At 38.3% G+C, this 18,477-nt stretch overlaps 2 long non-coding RNA genes across 2 annotated transcripts in view; one reads left to right on the forward strand and one right to left on the reverse strand.

Annotated features, from left to right (window-relative positions):
* Nucleotides 1–6,917: 6,917 nt before the first annotated feature.
* LOC141560878 (uncharacterized) lies at nt 6,918–16,844 on the reverse strand. Its single transcript, XR_012487859.1, has 4 exons — nt 16,317–16,844; nt 15,968–16,092; nt 14,679–14,798; nt 6,918–7,230 (listed from the first exon to the last, which is right to left on the reverse strand). It is a non-coding gene; the product is annotated as an uncharacterized LOC141560878 (long non-coding RNA).
* The window catches only part of LOC141560879 (uncharacterized), a 47,459-nt gene continuing 36,703 nt past the window's right edge, over nt 7,722–18,477 (forward strand). The window contains exon 1 of the long non-coding RNA XR_012487860.1: nt 7,722–7,825. This is a non-coding gene — a long non-coding RNA (uncharacterized LOC141560879). The remainder of the gene's footprint in view (nt 7,826–18,477) is intronic.

The raw sequence follows: 18,477 nt of genomic DNA on the forward strand, positions 1-18,477 counted from the left end.
GTTTCTTGGGAGTCTGATTGGTATAGCACTAAATAAATAGATTAGTTTGGGGAGTATTGTCATCTTTATTATATTCGCTCGGCCTACCCAAGAGCACTGAATGTCTTTCCAATTATTTAAATCTGACTATTTTTGTGGCAAGTGTTTTGTAATTTTTCTCATATAATTCCTGACTATTCTTTGGTAAATGGATTCCCAAATACTTTGTACTCTCAACATTTGTTTGGAATGGAATTTCTCTTTGTATCTCTTCCTGTTGCATTTTGTTGGTGATATATAAGAATGCTGAGGATTTATGTGGATTTATTTTGTATCCTGCCACTTTGCTAAAATTCTGAATTCTCTCTAATAGCTTTTTAGCAGAGTCTTTGGGGTTCTCTAAGTATACCATCATGTCATCTGCAAAGAGTGATAGTTTGATTTCCTCATTTCCTACTCTAATTCCTTGAATCTCTCTTGGCTCTTATTGCCGAGGCTAGCGTTTCTAGTACTATATTGAATAGTAATGGTGATAGTGGGCAACCTTGTTTCACTCCTGATCTTACAGGGAAAGGTTGCAGTTTATTTCTATTGCATATTATGCTTACTGAAGGTCTTAAATATATGCTCCTGATTATTCTAAGGAAGAATCCATTTATTCCTATACTCTTAAGAGTTTTTAGTAGGAATGGATGTTGGATTTTGTCAAATGCTTTTTCTGCATCTATTGAGATGATCATATGGTTTTTATTAATTTGATTATTAATATGGTCAATTATACTAATAGTTTTCCTAATATTAAACCAGCCCTGCATTCCTGGTATGAATCCTACTTGATCATAGTATATTATCCTGGGGATGATTTTCTGAAGTCTTTTTGCTAATATCTTATTTAAGATTTTAGCATCAATATTCATTAAGGAAATTGGTCTATAATTTTCTTTCTCAGTTTTCGATCGACCTGGTTTAGGTATCAGTACCATGTCTGTGTCATAAAAGGAGTTTGGCAGGACTCCTTCATTCCCTATTTTTTCAAATAGTTTATATAGCATTGGGGCAAATTGTTCTTTAAATGTTTGGTAGAATTCACATGTAAATCCATCTGGTCCTGGGGATTTTTCCTGGGGAGTTGATTAATACCTTGGTCTATTTTTTTTTCTGAAATGGGACTATTTAAGCAATTTATTTCCTCCTCTGTTAATCTAAGAAGCCTATATTTTTGGAGGAAGTCATCCATTTCACTTAAGTTATCAAATTTATTGGCATAAAGTTGGGTAAAGTAACACATTATTTCTCTAATTTCCTCTTCATTGGTGGAAAGGTCCCCCTTTTCATTTGTAAGACTAACAATTTGATTTTCCTCTTTCTTTTTTCTGATCAGATTTACCAAAGGTTTATCTATTTTATTGGCTTTTTCATAAAACCAACTCTTGGTTTTATTTATTAATTCAATAGTTTTTTACTTTCAATATTATTGATTTCTCCTTTTAATTTTTGTATTTCAAGTTTAATTTTTGGTTGGGGGTTTTTTATTTGGTCTTTTTCTGGCCTTTTAAGTTGCAAGCCCAATTCGTTAATCTTCTCTTTCTCTATTTTCTTCATAGAAGCCTCTAAAGATATAAAATTTCCCCTTATTACTGCTTTAGCTGCATCCCACAGATTTTGGTATGATGTCTCATCATTGTCATTATCTTGGGTGAAATTATTGTTTCTATAATTTGCTCTTTCACCCAGTCATTCTTTAAGATGAGATTATTCAGTTTCCAATTACTTTTTGGTCTATTTATCCCTAACTTTTTACTGAATGTAGCTTTTATTGCATTGTGATCTGAGAAGAAGGCATTTATTATTTCTGCCTTCCTACATTGAATTTTGAGATCTTTATGTCCTAATATATGGTCAATTTTTGTATAGGATCCATGAACTGCTGAGAAGTAAGTATATTCCTTTCTATTGCCATTCAGTTTTCTCCAAAGATCTATCATACCTAGTTTTTCTAATGTTCTCTTTACTTTTTTAATTTCTTTCTTGTTTGTTTTGTGGTTTGATTTGTCTAAATCTGAGAGTGCAAGGAGGAGATCTCCCACTATTATAGTTTTACTGTCTATTTCTTCTTGCAACTCTCTTAACTTTTCCTTTAGAAAGTTAGATGCTATACCACTTGGTGCATATATGTTTAGTATCGATATGGCTTCATTATTTATGCTACCTTTCAGCAGGATATAGTTTCCTTCCTTATAACTTTTAATTAGATCATCTTCGGCTTTTGCTTGATCTGAGATAAGGATATCTACCCCTGCTTTTTTGGCTTTACCTGAAGCGTAATAGATTCTGCTCCAACCTTTTACCTTTACTCTCTCTATATATATATATCTCCCTGATTTAAGTGTGTTTCCTGTAAACAACATATTGTAGGGTTCTGATTTTTGATCCAGTCTGCTATCCGTCTCCATTTGATGGGAGCATTCATCCCATTCACATTTACAGTTAAAATTACTAATTCTGTATTACCTGCCATCATATTATCCCCAGATTATGCCTTTTCCCTTGACCCCCCTGAACCCCTTCCCCGATATTTAATTTATAGACCCCCCTTGTGACACGCAGCCCTCCCTTTTTTGTGTCCCTCCCCCCTCCCTCCACATCCCTTCCCTTATTCTCCTTTTCCTTTTCCTTTTTCCTCTCCCCCCTTTTAATGAGGTGAGAGAGAATTCTCTGAAAAACAAATATGACAATTATTTACTCTTTGAGTCTCTACTGATGAGAGTAAGATTTACACAATGATTCTCCCCCTCTCTAAATTCCCTCAGATATGGTGTATTTTCTATGCCTCTTCCTGGGATGTAGTTTCCCTCTTTTTATCACACCCAACCCTTTTTCTGATAATACCCCCTTCCTTTTACTACACCCCCTCCTTTTTTTTTTCTTTTATATCAGTAAAATCAAATTATCCATGTGTACTTTCTATATACCCACAACAGAGATATAGTTCTCAAGGGTTCTGTGTACCTTTTTCTGTTTCTCTTCAGTCTTGTGGATATAGATCAAATTTTTTGTTTAAGTCTGGTTTTTTTCTTAGAAACATATGGAATTCCTCTATTGCATTGAATGACCATCTTCTTCCATGGAAAAAGATGCTAAACTTAGCTGGGTAGTTTATTCATGGTTGCAATCCTTGATCTTTTGCCTTTCGGAATATCAGGTTCCAGGCCCTTCTATCTTTTAATGTGGAGGCAGCCAGATCTTGTGTGATCCTTATTGTGGCCCCTTGGTATTTAAATTGTTTTTTTCTAGCTGCTTGCAGGATTTTCTCCTTTGTGTGCTAATTCTGCAGCTTAGGCACAATATTCCGTGGTGTTCTTTTTTAGGGTCTATTTCAGAAGGAGTTCGATGAATTCTTACAACATCTACTTTCCCCTCTGTTTCTATTATCTCTGGACAGTTCTCTTTAATAATTTCCTGTAAAATAGAATCTAGGATCTTATTTTGGTCATAGTTTTTGGGAAGTCCAATGATCCGCAGATTATCTCTCCTAGATCTATTTTCCAGGTCTATAGAATTTCCCAGTAAGTATTTGACGTTATTCTCCAGCTTTTCATTTTTTTTTTTTTGTTTTGTTTGACTGATTCTTGGGTTCTCAGTGAATCATTCATTTCTATTTGTTCCATCCTGAATTTTAAGGAGTTATTTTCTTCATTCACAGTTTTTACTTCTTTTTGTAAATGCCCAATTTCGTTTTTAAATGAGTTATTTTTGCTCTATTGATTTTTTTTTTCCATTTCCCTAATTTTTTTTTTTTGAGAATTATTTTCTTCTTCCAATTCAGAAATCCTATTTTCTTGGGACTCTTTTATGTTCTCCAATTCAGAAATACTATTTTCTTGAGATTTTTTTATCTTCTCCAGTTCAGAAATCCTACTTTCCTGTTTTTTTTTTTTACCTTTTCTAATTCACTAATTTTGTTTCCCTGCATCTCCTGTGAATTCTTTATTTTTTCCAACCCCAATTTCACAACGTTGTTATTCTCTTTCCTTTCCCCATTTTTCTTCAAACTCTCTTAACTTTTTAATAGTCTCTTCAAGGAGAGAGTTATGTGATGGGGGGCAGGAATTATTCCCCTTTAGGTTGTTATCTGCTGACTCTCTGCTGTTAACTTCCTTGGGGTTGGATACCTGCTCTTTCTCTGTGTAGAAGGAATCTATATATTTGTGGGGCTTTTTGCTCATACTTAAAAAATCTTTTCGGGTCTGTCCCTGGGGTAGGAAATTATTTCTTTCTTTCTTTACCACTTCTTCCCAGACTTGATGGATGCAGCGGCCCCTGCGCCTGAGCTAAGAGAGAGCTCTGGGAGAGAGTTCCCCACCCCCTCCCTGGAAGTGCCTCAGAGGCGATCAGCAGTGCTGTGCTTTGAGGGCACTGTGTTCTAGTGGCTTCCCTGATGTTTGAGACTGTACAGTAAAGGCGACTCAAAGCCTAGCCTATGTGTCCGGTTGAGACGTGGATGTCTGCAGCAGGTGACCTGAAAAGCCCCTGCGCTCACACTGGAAGTGTCTGCCAGAAACTGCGGTCCCTAGTTCAAAGGTTCTGCTTCTCTGGGACTTCCATTCCACAGCCTCTAGCCAAGCCAGGCAATATGAGTTACAGCCCCGCCCACTTTTCAATCTCTTAACTACCCCCCAGGTGAAAGCCTGGATTGCCTATGTCGGCCACACCCACCAGTGCCAAGATGTGCTGAGTCACCCCCGGGATCCAGGAAGATCCAATCTGGTTTTAAATTTTAAAGTTGCTGAGATTTCTCTTCTGAACTGCTGTATTATAAGCAGAGAAGAGCTAACAGCCTGTGCCAGATTCTTCTATCTCAGTGGATTCTCTGATCCCAGAGCCCTCCCCAGCGCGATCAGCGCAGTGTGCCACCACCCCACCGTCTGCACTGGCCTCTCTTCTTCCTCCCCTGGGAGCTGACCTTTCCTGTTCAAATTCCAGATTCTCTTCAGCTGGTAAGTCGTGCTTCCAGTCCTTGTGGATTCTATCAGTCCAGCGCTATTTCTGAGGCTGAGTAAATCTAGTTGGTTGTGAGGGAAGAAAGGAGCTTACACAGTCGCGGTGTATCTTCTCCACCATCTTGGCTCCACCCATGAACCAAGACCATTTTGTTTTCATCTTTATGTCTCCAAGGTCTAGTGTAATACATGACCCCTAGTAAGTATGTAATATATGTTTGCTCCTTGTTTAGTTGTGCTTTGCTGATTGAGTAGTCTAAGGAAGATGGGTGAGGTAGGCTACCAAATGAATGATATGGTCACAAAAGACACAGGGACCAGAAACTGGGGACATGAGTAGAAGCAGCCAGCGGGAAAGGGAGCTAAGCCCCCATATTGCTCTTGGGATGGAACCTACGTTTTGGCTGAAAAGCAAGAGGAGCTAGGGCCACAGTTAAGACCCCAGACAGCTTTATCAGGTAACTTTCATCATATAGAATTTGGAAAACACCCCATTGAACGCTGCAGATCTAGAATCCCCTTGTTAATTAGGCCAGAGTTGTCTGTACAAGACAAGATCTGTTTCAATCTAGCCTCTATTTTGCTGACCTGTTGCCTCAGTTTCTTTAACTGAGAGTGTGGATAATAGCACCTACCTCCCAGTGTTGTTGAGGAGAGAATATATGTAAAGTGCTTAGCACAGTGCTTGGTACATAGGAGTTTAATAAATGCTTGTTTCCTTAAGAAATATTGGTAAATTGGAAGTGATTCGAAGTGGAAAAATGGCAGAGCTACCACGGAAAAGCTCCAACAGTTCTTGCCCTCAAGGAGGTGGTTTTCTGTAGATGAGACCCTCCAAGCCCAAGCCCAGAAGTGGAAAGCCCAAGATGGAGGATGAGAAGGTGCTGTCAGAGAGCAATCCAGACCACCTTCTCTTCCACCCCCTGGGAGGATTCCCAAGGCCAAACTAAGCACTAGCTCTGGAAGCCGGCTTGACTGGCTTGTCAAAGCCTTCTGGGGCCCTTCATCCAATGAAGGCTGCATTCTGCTTGGGAGTTAGTTTGGTTTCATTTTATTGCCAGGGCCTGTACATCAATTCACAAGAGGTATTGTTCCAGCTTTATCATTCAGTGCAAACATCTTTTGTGGCTAACCTGAGGTTTGCCACTATCTATGGAATCAAATCAGAAGGGGTTTTCCCATCTCCAATCTTGCTGGCTCCAGAGCACCCATTTGCTTTTCTAGCACTCTTACTATCCCCCTTCTTCATCCAGGGGATTTAGGTTCCCAACTTCTGAAGAAAGGTTAGATTTTCAGAAACAGAAATTTTACATTTCAGTCATATAGATTATAATGAGCACAAGTCAGGCAGAAGAAACTTCAAAGGGGGAATGGGGGGCTCTAGCACAAGCCTGTGGGGACACCAATTATTTTCTGGCTCAGCCTTCGCCTGGAGCTGAGGGGAAGCACCTGGATGCAAATCTCTAAGCCAGTCCCTTGTCATTCTGAATTGCCCTCCAGGTATGGAATGGCTGCTCTGCTCCTCCAGGAAGATCCAAAAGACTTCAGCAGGGCCACTTCCTAGCTTCTCTGGGACTTCTCTGGCTAGAACACAACAGACCTGCTGCTTGTTAACCCCCAATAGCTCTTTGCTCCCAGACTTTCAGACGGTCCCAAGCCTCTGATGGCAAAGGTCCTGGTTACAGTTGTTTCACAATCTCAAAGAAGAAGAAATCTGCCTCCCTCTCCTATTCCCAAACCCAGATAGGATATAGCCAGCTTTACCCATCAGCAGTATGGGCTAGCTGCAAATAAGGGAAAAATTTAATTTACCCAATAAGTTTGCCAACAAGTATTTCTTTAGATTAACGAGCTGGCAAATCTAATCACTAGATAGCACAGAAGAAACTGGGAAATATCACTAATCATGTGGAAGCTGAAAGAATGACAACTTGACACTTTTGGAAACAGAAAAAAACTTTTTTTTTTAAAAACCCCATCAAACTCCGCAACATCTGTCCCCTTCCCCCCACCAGTACAATAAACTCCAAAGTATAGATCAAAACTCCCCAACAACAATCAGCAACATCATCTGTCCCCTTCCCCCCACCAGTACAATAAACTCCAAAGTATAGATCAAAAATCCCCAACAACAATCTAAATCCCGTTTGAAGTAGATCTTCAAGGCCCGAAAACATGTGTTCAATATCGCCAGAATCTGGTCACTCTGGGTTCAGTATCTCCTTTGCTTCAGTATTGGCTTATAGGTTGCCTGAAAAGGTAAAATGTTACAGCATAAGTGAAAGATATGTGTCCTTTTAATATACTGGAAAAACCATCCATAAACTGCAATATTTTTTGGGGGGTGTTTGTATATTTTAATCCAGCTATTCATTCTCTTCTGCCTATAAATCTCGTTTCTACCTATAAATCTCTTTTCTGCTTATAAATCCCTTTTTTAATCTAAAAATCTCTTTTCTATTATAAATCACTTTATTATAAATCTCTTTTCTACCTATAAATTGCTTTTCTTCCTATAAATCTCTTTTCTACCTATAAACATTTCTACTACAAATCTATCTTTTCACTTATCTATCCATCATTATCTTTTTAACTATGCATCAAGTGTATCTATTCAATCTATTTGTGTTTCCTATCTATCCCATCCATCCATCACCAGTTTTCTATGTATCTAGTCTATTGGTCTATTTGTCCACGCATCCATTCTCATATTCACATACTACTCCCTTTGCTGTCAGGATCCAACTGGGTTGTTGTGGCGAGATCATCACCTTTAAGTCAGAAAAGTTTGGGTGTTCTCCGGCGCGTCACAATGAGCATCACACAATGAGGTCTCCATGGCCAAGGTAAGCAAGGAAACTGCTCATCAGATGAGGATTGTGCCAGGCTTTATGCGGAGGTTTTCTTTTAAAAATATTTTTTAGGAAACCTTTTTATTTTAGAAAACATATGAAGGGGAAAGTTTTCAACACTGAGCCTTGTGAAACCTGCTGTTCCAACATTCCCCCTCCTTCCTTCCACCTCCTTCCCTAGATGACCGGTAATTACATGTTAAATATGTGAAAATATATGATAAATCCAATGTATATAAAAATATTTATGCAATTATCTTGCTTATGCAGAGATTTTCTTCCTACTTCTTTTTTTTGTTGTTGTTGACATCATTTTCCGCAATAATATATATACTTTGAGGGCAAGACCATTTTGTTTTTAACTTTATGTCTCCAGGGTCTAGTATAACATATGAGACATAGCAAGTCTGTAATATATGTTTGCTCCTTGTTTATTTGTGCTTTGCTGATTGAGTAGTCTAAGGCTGATGGATGAGGTAGGCTACCAAATGAATGATACGGTCACAAAAGACACAGAGACCAGAAACTGGGGACATGAGTAGAAGCAGACAGCGGTAAAGGGAGCTAAGCCCACATATTGCTCTTCGGATGGAGCCTAGGGCCACAGTGAAGTCCCCGGACCTCTTTATCAGGTACCTTTCATCTTGGAAAATTTGGAAAATACCCCTTTGAACGATGCAGATCTTGGATCCCTTTGTTAATTAGGAGAGAGGTGTCTGTACAAGACACGTCGAATCTTATGCCAAGGTTATCATGTTAGATCCATAGGATAGTAAGTCTGGAAGAGGTCACAAGCAACATGCCCTGAGAACAACATCTGCTTAATACAGCAATAAATCAAATGTTGCAACAACTGGGGGAAGAGATTGAAGCTCACATTAAACAGAAGCATTTGCTTGGAGAAATTGTAGGGTAAAGACCCTTTTCAATGAAATAAAACGATGTGTTCCAATCGTCAGGCAGCCGAGCACCCTGAATAAATCCAACCAATTTAAATCGAGGGCTAAGAACAGGCCAGGATGTCTCCCTTTTAGGAAGAGTGAATTGAAGGGGAGTGGGTCTGGAACTGCTGAGGTTAGAGGGAGGTATGGCCCTAATCCAGGTTGTGGAGAAACCCTGGCAAATATTTCTCCTACCAGGCTTTCCACAAAGATAAAAGGTGATAGGGACATTCTAGCCTTAAAAAAGTGCTTTGTACAATGCCTGGTAATCATCTTCATCATCCCCATTCCAGTCCCCAGCACCCTCACCATCTCACCTAGCACAGCGCTCCCCAGATGCTACCTCCCATGCTAAACTTTGCATTTATCCCAGTTGGATCCTCCTCTCAAACTTGGAAGTGGGGGTATTCTTTTTTCTCCCTTTTAAAAATGAGGCAGCTGGGCAACCTCTCCCTGGGTGACAAGGCCAGTGAGCCTGAGGCCACATCTGGCTTCAGGCCTGGGATCTGTCTGCTGCACTGGGCATTTGATGAATGCTTGGTGACTAAAAACCAAGAACATTACCACTGCCTCACTGGCTCAGACCTCCAACTTACCCCTCCCCTCAGTAACCTGTCTCTGCCCCGTGAAGCCCAAGGCTGTGCCATGGACACTGGAGCGGCTGCATCTCCTGGTAACCAATGCACAATGAAGGAAAAGCACTCAGCGCCTTCCCATGCCAGTATCACGGCAGCCGGGGAGCTCCTTCTCTGCTCAGTGAGCATGGGTAAGATTTAGAGCCTTCCAGGAGGCGGAAGGGGATCTAAGCTGTTTGCAGAGACCTTCCTAAAAGGATGCCAGGGTGACTCCCTACAATTATTTACCATTCATTCTTGCTTCATGATTGTCCTGAGTAATGGAATTTTTTGAGTTTTCAGACTAAGAGGGATTAGAGCTTGGTGCTGTGGGATGCAAGGCCTCCCTTTGTGTGTCTGTGTGTGCCTTACATCCCAGGGAGTGCATTCTGTGGATCTATGAGAAATTATTCTGTCTGTATTAATAAATACAGCCAGGCTTTTAAAGAAGTAATTGGCAACAGAGAAGCAACAAGTGCCTCTGGCATTGCCCACAGAATTAGAACTGGTTCTTCACCAGCTCCAAGGTGGAGGCTGATAGTTCTGTATGGGTTCCTCACAGAACCACAGCTCAAGTAACTAAGGAGTAGGCCTGGGGAGACTCAGCCAGGTCTATCCCTCCTTCAGTTTCCCAAGGAACTCAGAGCAACCTCAGGTTGGAAAGAGGGGACCAACAGAGTGACCTCATAAAGAATGGAGACATTTCCAGGATCAGAGAGAGGGGGAAAATTTCAAGTGCCTAGTTCAGAGGTTCTCAACCTGGGATATATCAGGTTGATTTTCAAAACGAATTGTAATAATGAATGTCGAAAACTATCTTTACCTGTATTTGGAAAAAAATAAAATACTATTGAGAAAAAACATATTTTAAAACTGTATTTCAGTAATACTGATTCCCTTGTTATCCTGTTCCTTTATTTTAAGCATTTAAAAATGACTATTCCTAGAAGAGGCAGTCACCAGACTGTCAAAAAAGTCCATGATCCAAAAAAGTTAAGAAAGAAAGGATTTTAAAAAGAAGACAGGACTCGACTTTAGACTCTGTCTACTACTGTGTGCCTGTAGTTGTCTGTATTTGAAACAAAAATTGTTAGTCTTAAAAATGAAAAGGGGGAACTCACCACTAATGAAGAGGAAATTAGAACAATATTTAGGAGCTAATTGGCCCAACTTTACAGCAATAAATTCGATAACTTAAATGAAATGGAAGAATACCCTCAAAAATAAGCTTGCCCAGATTAACAGAGGAAGAAGTAAATAGTCTAAATAGTCCCATTTCAGAAAAAGCAATAGAAGAAGCTATTAACCAACAGCCTAAGAAAAAATCCTCAGGAAGAGATGGATTGACATGTGAATTCTACCAAACATTTAAAGAACAACTAACAATAAATGCTATATAAAAATTTTGAAAAAAAAAGAAAAGGGAAATTGAGGGAGGCCTACCAAATTTCTTTTATGATCCAGACATGGTACTGATACCTAAAACCAAGTAGACTGTAAACTGAGAAAGAAAACTAAAGACCAATTTCCTTCTTGAATATTGATGCTAAAATCTTAAATAAGATATTAGCAAAAAGACTTCAGATAATCATCCCCAGGATAATACATTATGATCAAGCAGGATTTATACCAGGAATGCTGGGTTGGTTTAATATTAGGAAAACTATTAGTATAATTGTCCACATTAATAATCCAATTAATAAAAACCATATGATCATCTCAATAGATGCAGAAAAAGCATTTGATAAAATCCAACATCCATTCCTACAAAAAACACTTGAGAGTATAGGAATAAATGGACTATTCCTTAAAATAATAAGGAACATATATTTAAAACCGTCAGTAAGTATCTTATGGAACCTTTCCCTGTAAGATAAGGAGTGAAACAAGGTTTCCCACTATCACCATTATTATTCAATATAGTACTAGAAATGCTAGCCTTGGCAAAGAGTGCTGAGAAAGAGATTCAAGGAATTAGAGTAGGAAATGAGGAAATCAAACTATCACTCTTTGCAGATGACATAATGGTATACTTAGAGAACCCCAAACACTCTGCTAAAAAGCTATTAGAAATAATTCAGAACTTTAGCAAAATTGCAGGATATAAAATAGATCCACATAAATCCTCAGCATTTTTATACATTACCAACACAATCCAACAGCAAGAGATACAAAGAGAAACTCCATTCAAATAACTGTTGATAGTATAAAATATTTGGGAATATATCTAACAAAGGAAAGTTAGGAATTATATGAGCAAAATTACGAAACACTTGCCACAAAAAGGAAATCAGATTTAAATAATTAGAAAGACATTCAGTGCTTTTGGATAGGCCAAGAGAATATAATGAAGATGACAATACGCCCTAAACTCATCCATTTATTTAGTGCTACACCAATATGACTCCCAAGGAACTTTTTTTAAAGACCTAGGAAAAATAACAACAGAATTCATATGGAACAACAAAAGTTCGATTATTTCAAGGGAAGGAATGAAAAAAAAATGAAGGTGGTCTAGCTGTCTAGCTGTGCCTGATCTAGAACTATATTATAAAGCTACACTCACCAAAACCATTTGGTATTGCTTAAGAAATAGACTAGTTGTTCAGTGGAGTAGGATACTTTCACAAGGCAAGATAGTGAATAAAAATAGCAATCTTGTCTTTGACAAACCCAAAGATCCCAACTTTTGGCATAAGAATTCATTATTTGACAAAAACTGCTGGAAAAACTGGAAATTAGTAGGGCAGAAACTAGGCATGGACCCATACTTAACACCATATACTAAGATAAGATCAAAATGGGTCCATGATTTAGGCATAAAGAACGAGATCATAAATAAATTAGAGGAACATAGGATAGTTTACCTCTCAGACTTGTGGAGGAGGAAGGATTATGTGACCAAAGGAAACCTAGAGATCATTATTGATCAGAAAATAGAAAATTTAGATTACATCAAATTAAAAAGTTTTCCCAGGGGGGGTAAACTAATGCAAACAAGCTTAGAATGGAAGTAACAAATTGGGAAAACATTTTTACAGTTAAAGGTTCTGATGAAGGCCGCATCTCCAAGATATACAGAGAATTGACTCTAATTTATAAGTAATCAAGCCATTCTCAAATTGAAAAATGGTGAAAGGATATGAACAGACAATTTTCCGATGATGAAATTAAAACTATTTCCACTCACAAGTTCCAAATCACAAGTGTGAGATACCACTACACACCTGTCACATCCGTTAAGATGACAGGAAAAAATAATGATGAATGTTGGAGGGGCTGTGAGAAAATTGGGAATATGATGCATTGTTGGTGGAGTTGTGAAAGAATCCAACCATTCTGGAGAGCAATCTGGAATTATGCCCCAAAAGTTATCAAAATCTGCAAATCCGTTGACCCAGCAGTGCTACTACTGGGCTTATATCCCAAGGAAATACTAAAGAAGGGAAAAGGACCTGTATGTGCCAAAGTGTTTGTGGCAGCACTTTTTGTAGTGGCTAGAAACTGGAAAATGATCGGATTTCCATCAATTGGAGAATGGTTGGGTAAATTATGGTATAAGAATGTTATGGAATATTATTTTTCTCTAAGAAATGACCAACAGGAGGAAAACAGAGAGGATTGGAGAGACTTACATCAACTGATGCAGAGTCAAACGAGCAGAATTAGGAGATCTTTATACACTTCAACAATGATATTGTGTGAGGATGTATTCTAATGGAAGTGTATATCTTCAATATGGAGAAGAGCTAATCCAATTCCAATTGAGCAATGATGGAGAGAATCAGCTACACCCAGAACCTGAACACTGGGATATGTAAACTGTGAGCATTTTTGTTTGTTTGTTTGTTTTTTTTATTTTTCTTCACAGATTATTTTTACCTTCTGAATACAATTCTTCCTTTGCAATAACAACAACAATAAAATTTCGTTCTGCACATATATATTGTACCAAGAATATACTATAAGATATTTAATATGTATGGGAATGCCTGCCCCCTATTGCAGGGCATGGAGGGAAGTAGGGGAATAATTCAGAATAGAAAGGAGTAGAAGGGATAATGTTGTAAAGAAAAATTACTTATGCATATGTACTGTCAAAAAAATGCTATAATTAAAAATCAATAAAAAATAATAATAACTTGCTGGCATTTGCACTATTTTATAATTATGATATCATTTGACTCTCACAACAACTTAGGCAATAGGGATTATTGTAAACAACGTTTCACTATTGAGAAAACTGAGGGCAGATGTAAAATGACTTATTTAATTTCAAAACATATAGTAAGTTTTGGAAGGTAAATTAGACTCTAAGTCTTCCTGCCTTGAAGCCCCTGCCCTCTATCAGCTGTACCATCTCACTTTCACCTTTTCTGTTGTTGTAATGGTTAAGTTGTCTGCTCCTAGAAGGGCAAGAAATTGGTCATCGCACTAGGAAAACTTAACAGTACTCCTAGTACGAATAATAATAGTAATAGAAGAGTAGCAATAGTAGTAGTAGTAATAGTAGTAGTAGTAGTAGTAGTAGTAGTAGTAGTAGTAGTAGTAGTAGTAGTAGTAGTAGTAGTAATTATAGTAATAGTAGTGAGAAAGGAGCAGTGGTAATAGTAGGAGGTGGAGGAGTAGAAGAAGTAGGAGTAGTATGAGTAGTAACAGTAATAAGAGGAGGAATAATAGTAGTGATAAAAGTAGTAGGAAGAGTAGTAATGATAAAAGTAATAGTAATGGTAGTAGTACTAATAATAATAGCAGTAGGAATAATAGTAGTAGAAGAAGTAGTAATAGCAATAGTAATAACAATAGGAATGGGAGTTATACTAGTAGTAGGAGTAGTAGGAGTAGGAATTGTAGTAGTAATAGTAATGGTAAAAGTGGTAGTAGAAATAATAGTAGTGGTAGTAAAAGGAGTATTAATAGGAAGAGGAGCAATGATAGTACTAGTAGCAGGAGGAAGAGATCTAGAAGGAATAATAACAGTAATAAGAGTGGGAGTAATTGTAGTAGTTGGTGAAATAATAATAGTAGTAATCGTAGGAGTAATACTAATAGGAGTAGGAAGAGGAGTAATAGTAGAAGTAGTAATAATAATAATAGGGTAAGAGTATGAGTAATAATAGTAGTAGTAAGAGTAGTATCTGATATTTACACAGTGCTTCACCATCTCCCAAGTTCTATAGATCATCTCCTCTGATGCTACCCCTAAGGCTCAGAACAAGTCTTGTGGGAAGAGCCAGACACTCCCATCCTTGGGCCAGGGAGACACATGTCCTGTTATTTCGGGTTCGGTACCTGTGTTCCAGGCTTCAGGGAAGAAACGAGATCTTTCAACATTTTGGCTTCTGATATCGTCACCCCACCAACCACAAAGAGGATCTGGAATGGATGGTCACCGGGATGAGGGCGGCTCACCTGTAACAGTCACCACAACAAGGACGGGTTCAGCCCTCAGACAAGAATGCCAGGTTAATGTTGCTGCAAATGAACTATATAAAATCCAAGATAAAATATATGACTCATTAATGATCAAATACAGACCTTACATTAGGAGGCAATGTTCCTAGATTTTCAGCTGTGGAATCACAATTTTAGAACTGGAAATGTAGTTTCCTAGTGGTCATGGAGCTCAAGTCTCTCATTTAACATGTGAGGAAACTGAGGCTCAGGGAGTTTAAAGTGTTAATAAAAAGTCATGAAGGTAAGAAACAAACAGCAGAGCAAAATACCACTTGTTTAATGTTACTTTATTACAGTGTCTTTTCCCTACCCCATCCCACCACTTTTTTTTTTTTTAAGACTTAATACGTTTAGCTATAGGTTAGAAGATTGGAGTATGGAACTATACACACACATATATGCACAAACATACACACATATATAATGAACACTTAGAGGTAACATGATAGTATTAACAGGATCTGTTTGAATCTTGTCTCTGCCATTTACAACTTGTATGTGCTTGAACAATATATTAACTATACTAAACTTCCTTGAATCTCAGTGACTTTCTCTGTAAAATATGGAAGTAGAAACCCTGAAATATTCCTGCCAGCTCAAAATCCACGATGCTGTGACTCTACTTGAAAACAAATAGTTCTCAGAGGCTTATTCTCTGTGGAGCCAACATGATTGTATCATTCCCATTTTACAGAGGAGGAAATTGAGGCAAACACAGATTAAGTGACTTGCCCAGAGTCCTACAGCTGGTGTTTGAAATCACTTGCTGATTCAAGGGAGGTCGAACAGTGTTATCCACTGAACCAGCCAGCTGCCAATAATTTTAGAAAAAGTCTACATCTATATGTAATTGAATTCAACAAGCATTTATGAAACCTCTAATATGAGCAAGTCATCTTGTTTCTGGGAACCAGGCATAGGATGAGGAAAAGGAAAATAGTTTCCGAACTAAAAGAATTTGCTTTTGTTTGTTTGTTTTTAAGTGTAAGCTCTCTATTTCCCAGATTATTTGTAGTTCTAGTATATATAGGGCTAGTCAGCAACCTGGTCCTACCTTGATCTCCTATTAATACTGACTGCAGGAGGGAAGCTGCAGGTAGATTATCTCTATGTAGATGTTTTACCTTCATGAACATGTTAAATCCCGTTTAAAGTAGATCCTGAGGCCCAAAGATGCGTTCAATATCACCAGCATCTGGTCACAACTGGTTCAATATCTCCTCTGCTTCAGCAGTGGCTTATAGGATGCCTGAAAAGGTAAAATGTTACAGCATAAGTGAAAGATATGTGTCCAATTGATCTACTGGAATAACCATCCACATCTACTGGAATAACCATCCACAAACTGCAATTGTTTTGGGGGTGGGGGAAGAGGGGAAGAAAGAGAAGTCAACAATTTCCCAAGCCAGATAGAAAGCAACCATTTTAGCTTCTATAATATTGAAGAATAAAATATAATATTTTAATACTGACGTGAAGGCAGTCTCAATCTTTGACAGCAGCCCTTTGTATCATGCTGATGAGGGCCTGAATGGATCTCTCTATCCAGTAATTTATTTACTGATTTACTTAACCCTCCATTGACTCATTCATTATCTTTTTATAATTTAATGCAGCTATTCATTCTCTTCTGCCTATAAATCTCTTTTCTACATATAAATCTCTTTTCTTCTTCTAAATCACTTTTTTTACTTATATATCTCTTTTCTACTTATATATCGCTTTTTTTCATATAAATCTCTTTTCTAATTATAAATTGCTTTTCTTCCTATAAATATCTTTTCTACCTATAAACTTTTCTACTATAAATCTATCTTTTCACTTATCTTCCCATCATTATCTATTTAACTATGCATCAAGTGTATCCATTAGATCTATTTGTTTATCCTTTCTATTCCATCTATCACCAGTTATCTATGTATCTAGTCTATTAGTCTATTTGTCCACTCATCCATCCTTCTATTCACACTTCCTTCGCCCTTTGCTGTCAGGATCCAACTGGGTTATTGGGGCGAGAACATCACCTTTAAGTCAGAAAACCTTGAGTGTTCTCAGGCGTGTCACAATGGGCATGACACAATGAGGTCTCCATGGAGAAGGTAAGCTTAGCCTGTATGTGGAGTTTTTTCTTTTAAAAAATTGTTTTAAGAAAGCTTTTTATTTACAAAACATATGAAGGGGTAAGTTTTTAACACTGACCCTTGCAAAACCTTCTCTTCCAACTTTTCCCTCCTTCCTTCCACCTCTGCCCCTAGATGACAGGTAATTACATATTAAATGTGTGAAAATATATGCTTAATCCAATGTATGTAAAATATTTATCCAATAATCTTGGTTATGCATAGATTTTCTTCCTAGTTCTTTTTGTTGACATCATTTTCCCCAATAGAATATAAATTTTGAGGGCAAGACCATTTTGTTTTTATCTTTATGTCTCCAGGGTCTAGTGTAATATATGACCCCTAGTAAGTATGTAATATATGTTTGCTCCTTGTTTAATTGTGCTTTGCTGATTGAGTAGTCTAAGGAAGATGGATGAGGAGGGCTACCAGATGAATGATATGGTCACAAAAGACACAGGGACCAGAAACTGGGGACATGAGTAGAAGCAGCCAGTGGGAAACTTGGCAACAACATCTCTCCCCTTCCCACCACCAGTACAATAAACTCCAGAGTATAGATCAAAACTCCCCAACAGCAATCTCTCTCCTTTTCCCCCACCCCTCTCCCCATTATCCAGGACCTTAAGGCAGGATTCAATTATTCCCAAAATTGGTTAACAGGGTAGAGTTTAGGAAACATATCTCTACTGGTGTCAATAGAGAGGGTCTTTGGAGATGGCTAAGTCTTATCTCCTTAGCAGATGCATTTGGCATAGATGCCAATGTCTGGATGAAGTTGTAGTGTTTAGGAAGTGTATCTCTAATGGTCACAATAGAGAGGGTCTTTAGAGATGGCTAAGTCTTATCTTCTTAGCAGATGAATCTGGCTCAGTTGCCAATGTCAGGATGAAGTCCTTCCATTGCAAATAACAGCTCTGTAATGTTAAATGGACTCAGGAGTCCCCTGGACAGCACAATACCTAAGAACAGGAGGGGGTGGGGAAGCACCACATATAATTAGGGAGGGAAAGTCCACTCCTGCCTTAGCCATGGTGAAAGAAACACAAAGGGCATGGGTTATTACCTTTTAATTGACTCGGGTTTCGGGGCAGACAGACCCCATTTCCAAGTTTCAAGAACGGAATGCAATCTAATTTAAGATTTTCTGAGGTTCATGGCTTGGGGGAGCAAGATGGTGGCTACCTTATGCTCCATCTCAGAATGTGTGCTCATCACTCCTCATCATCCCTCTGAACTTGGACCCTCAGAATCTGTGCTCATCACTCCTCATCATCACTCTAAACTTGGACCCTCAGAATCTGTGCTCATCACTGCTCATCCTCCCTCCCAACTTGGACCCTCAGAATCTGTGCTCATCACTCCTCATCATCCCTCCCAACTTGGATCCTCAGAATCTGTGCTCTTCACTCTTCATCCTTCCTCAGAACCTGCACACTTGGTTTCTGTTATCTACTACTGTGGACGCAACTGTACTGCTGAGAATTTGGACAGAACGTTATTTTGCTTTCAGT

Source organism: Sminthopsis crassicaudata, chromosome 3 (genome assembly GCF_048593235.1).
Source record: "Sminthopsis crassicaudata isolate SCR6 chromosome 3, ASM4859323v1, whole genome shotgun sequence".
NCBI classification, from domain to species: domain Eukaryota; kingdom Metazoa; phylum Chordata; class Mammalia; order Dasyuromorphia; family Dasyuridae; genus Sminthopsis; species Sminthopsis crassicaudata.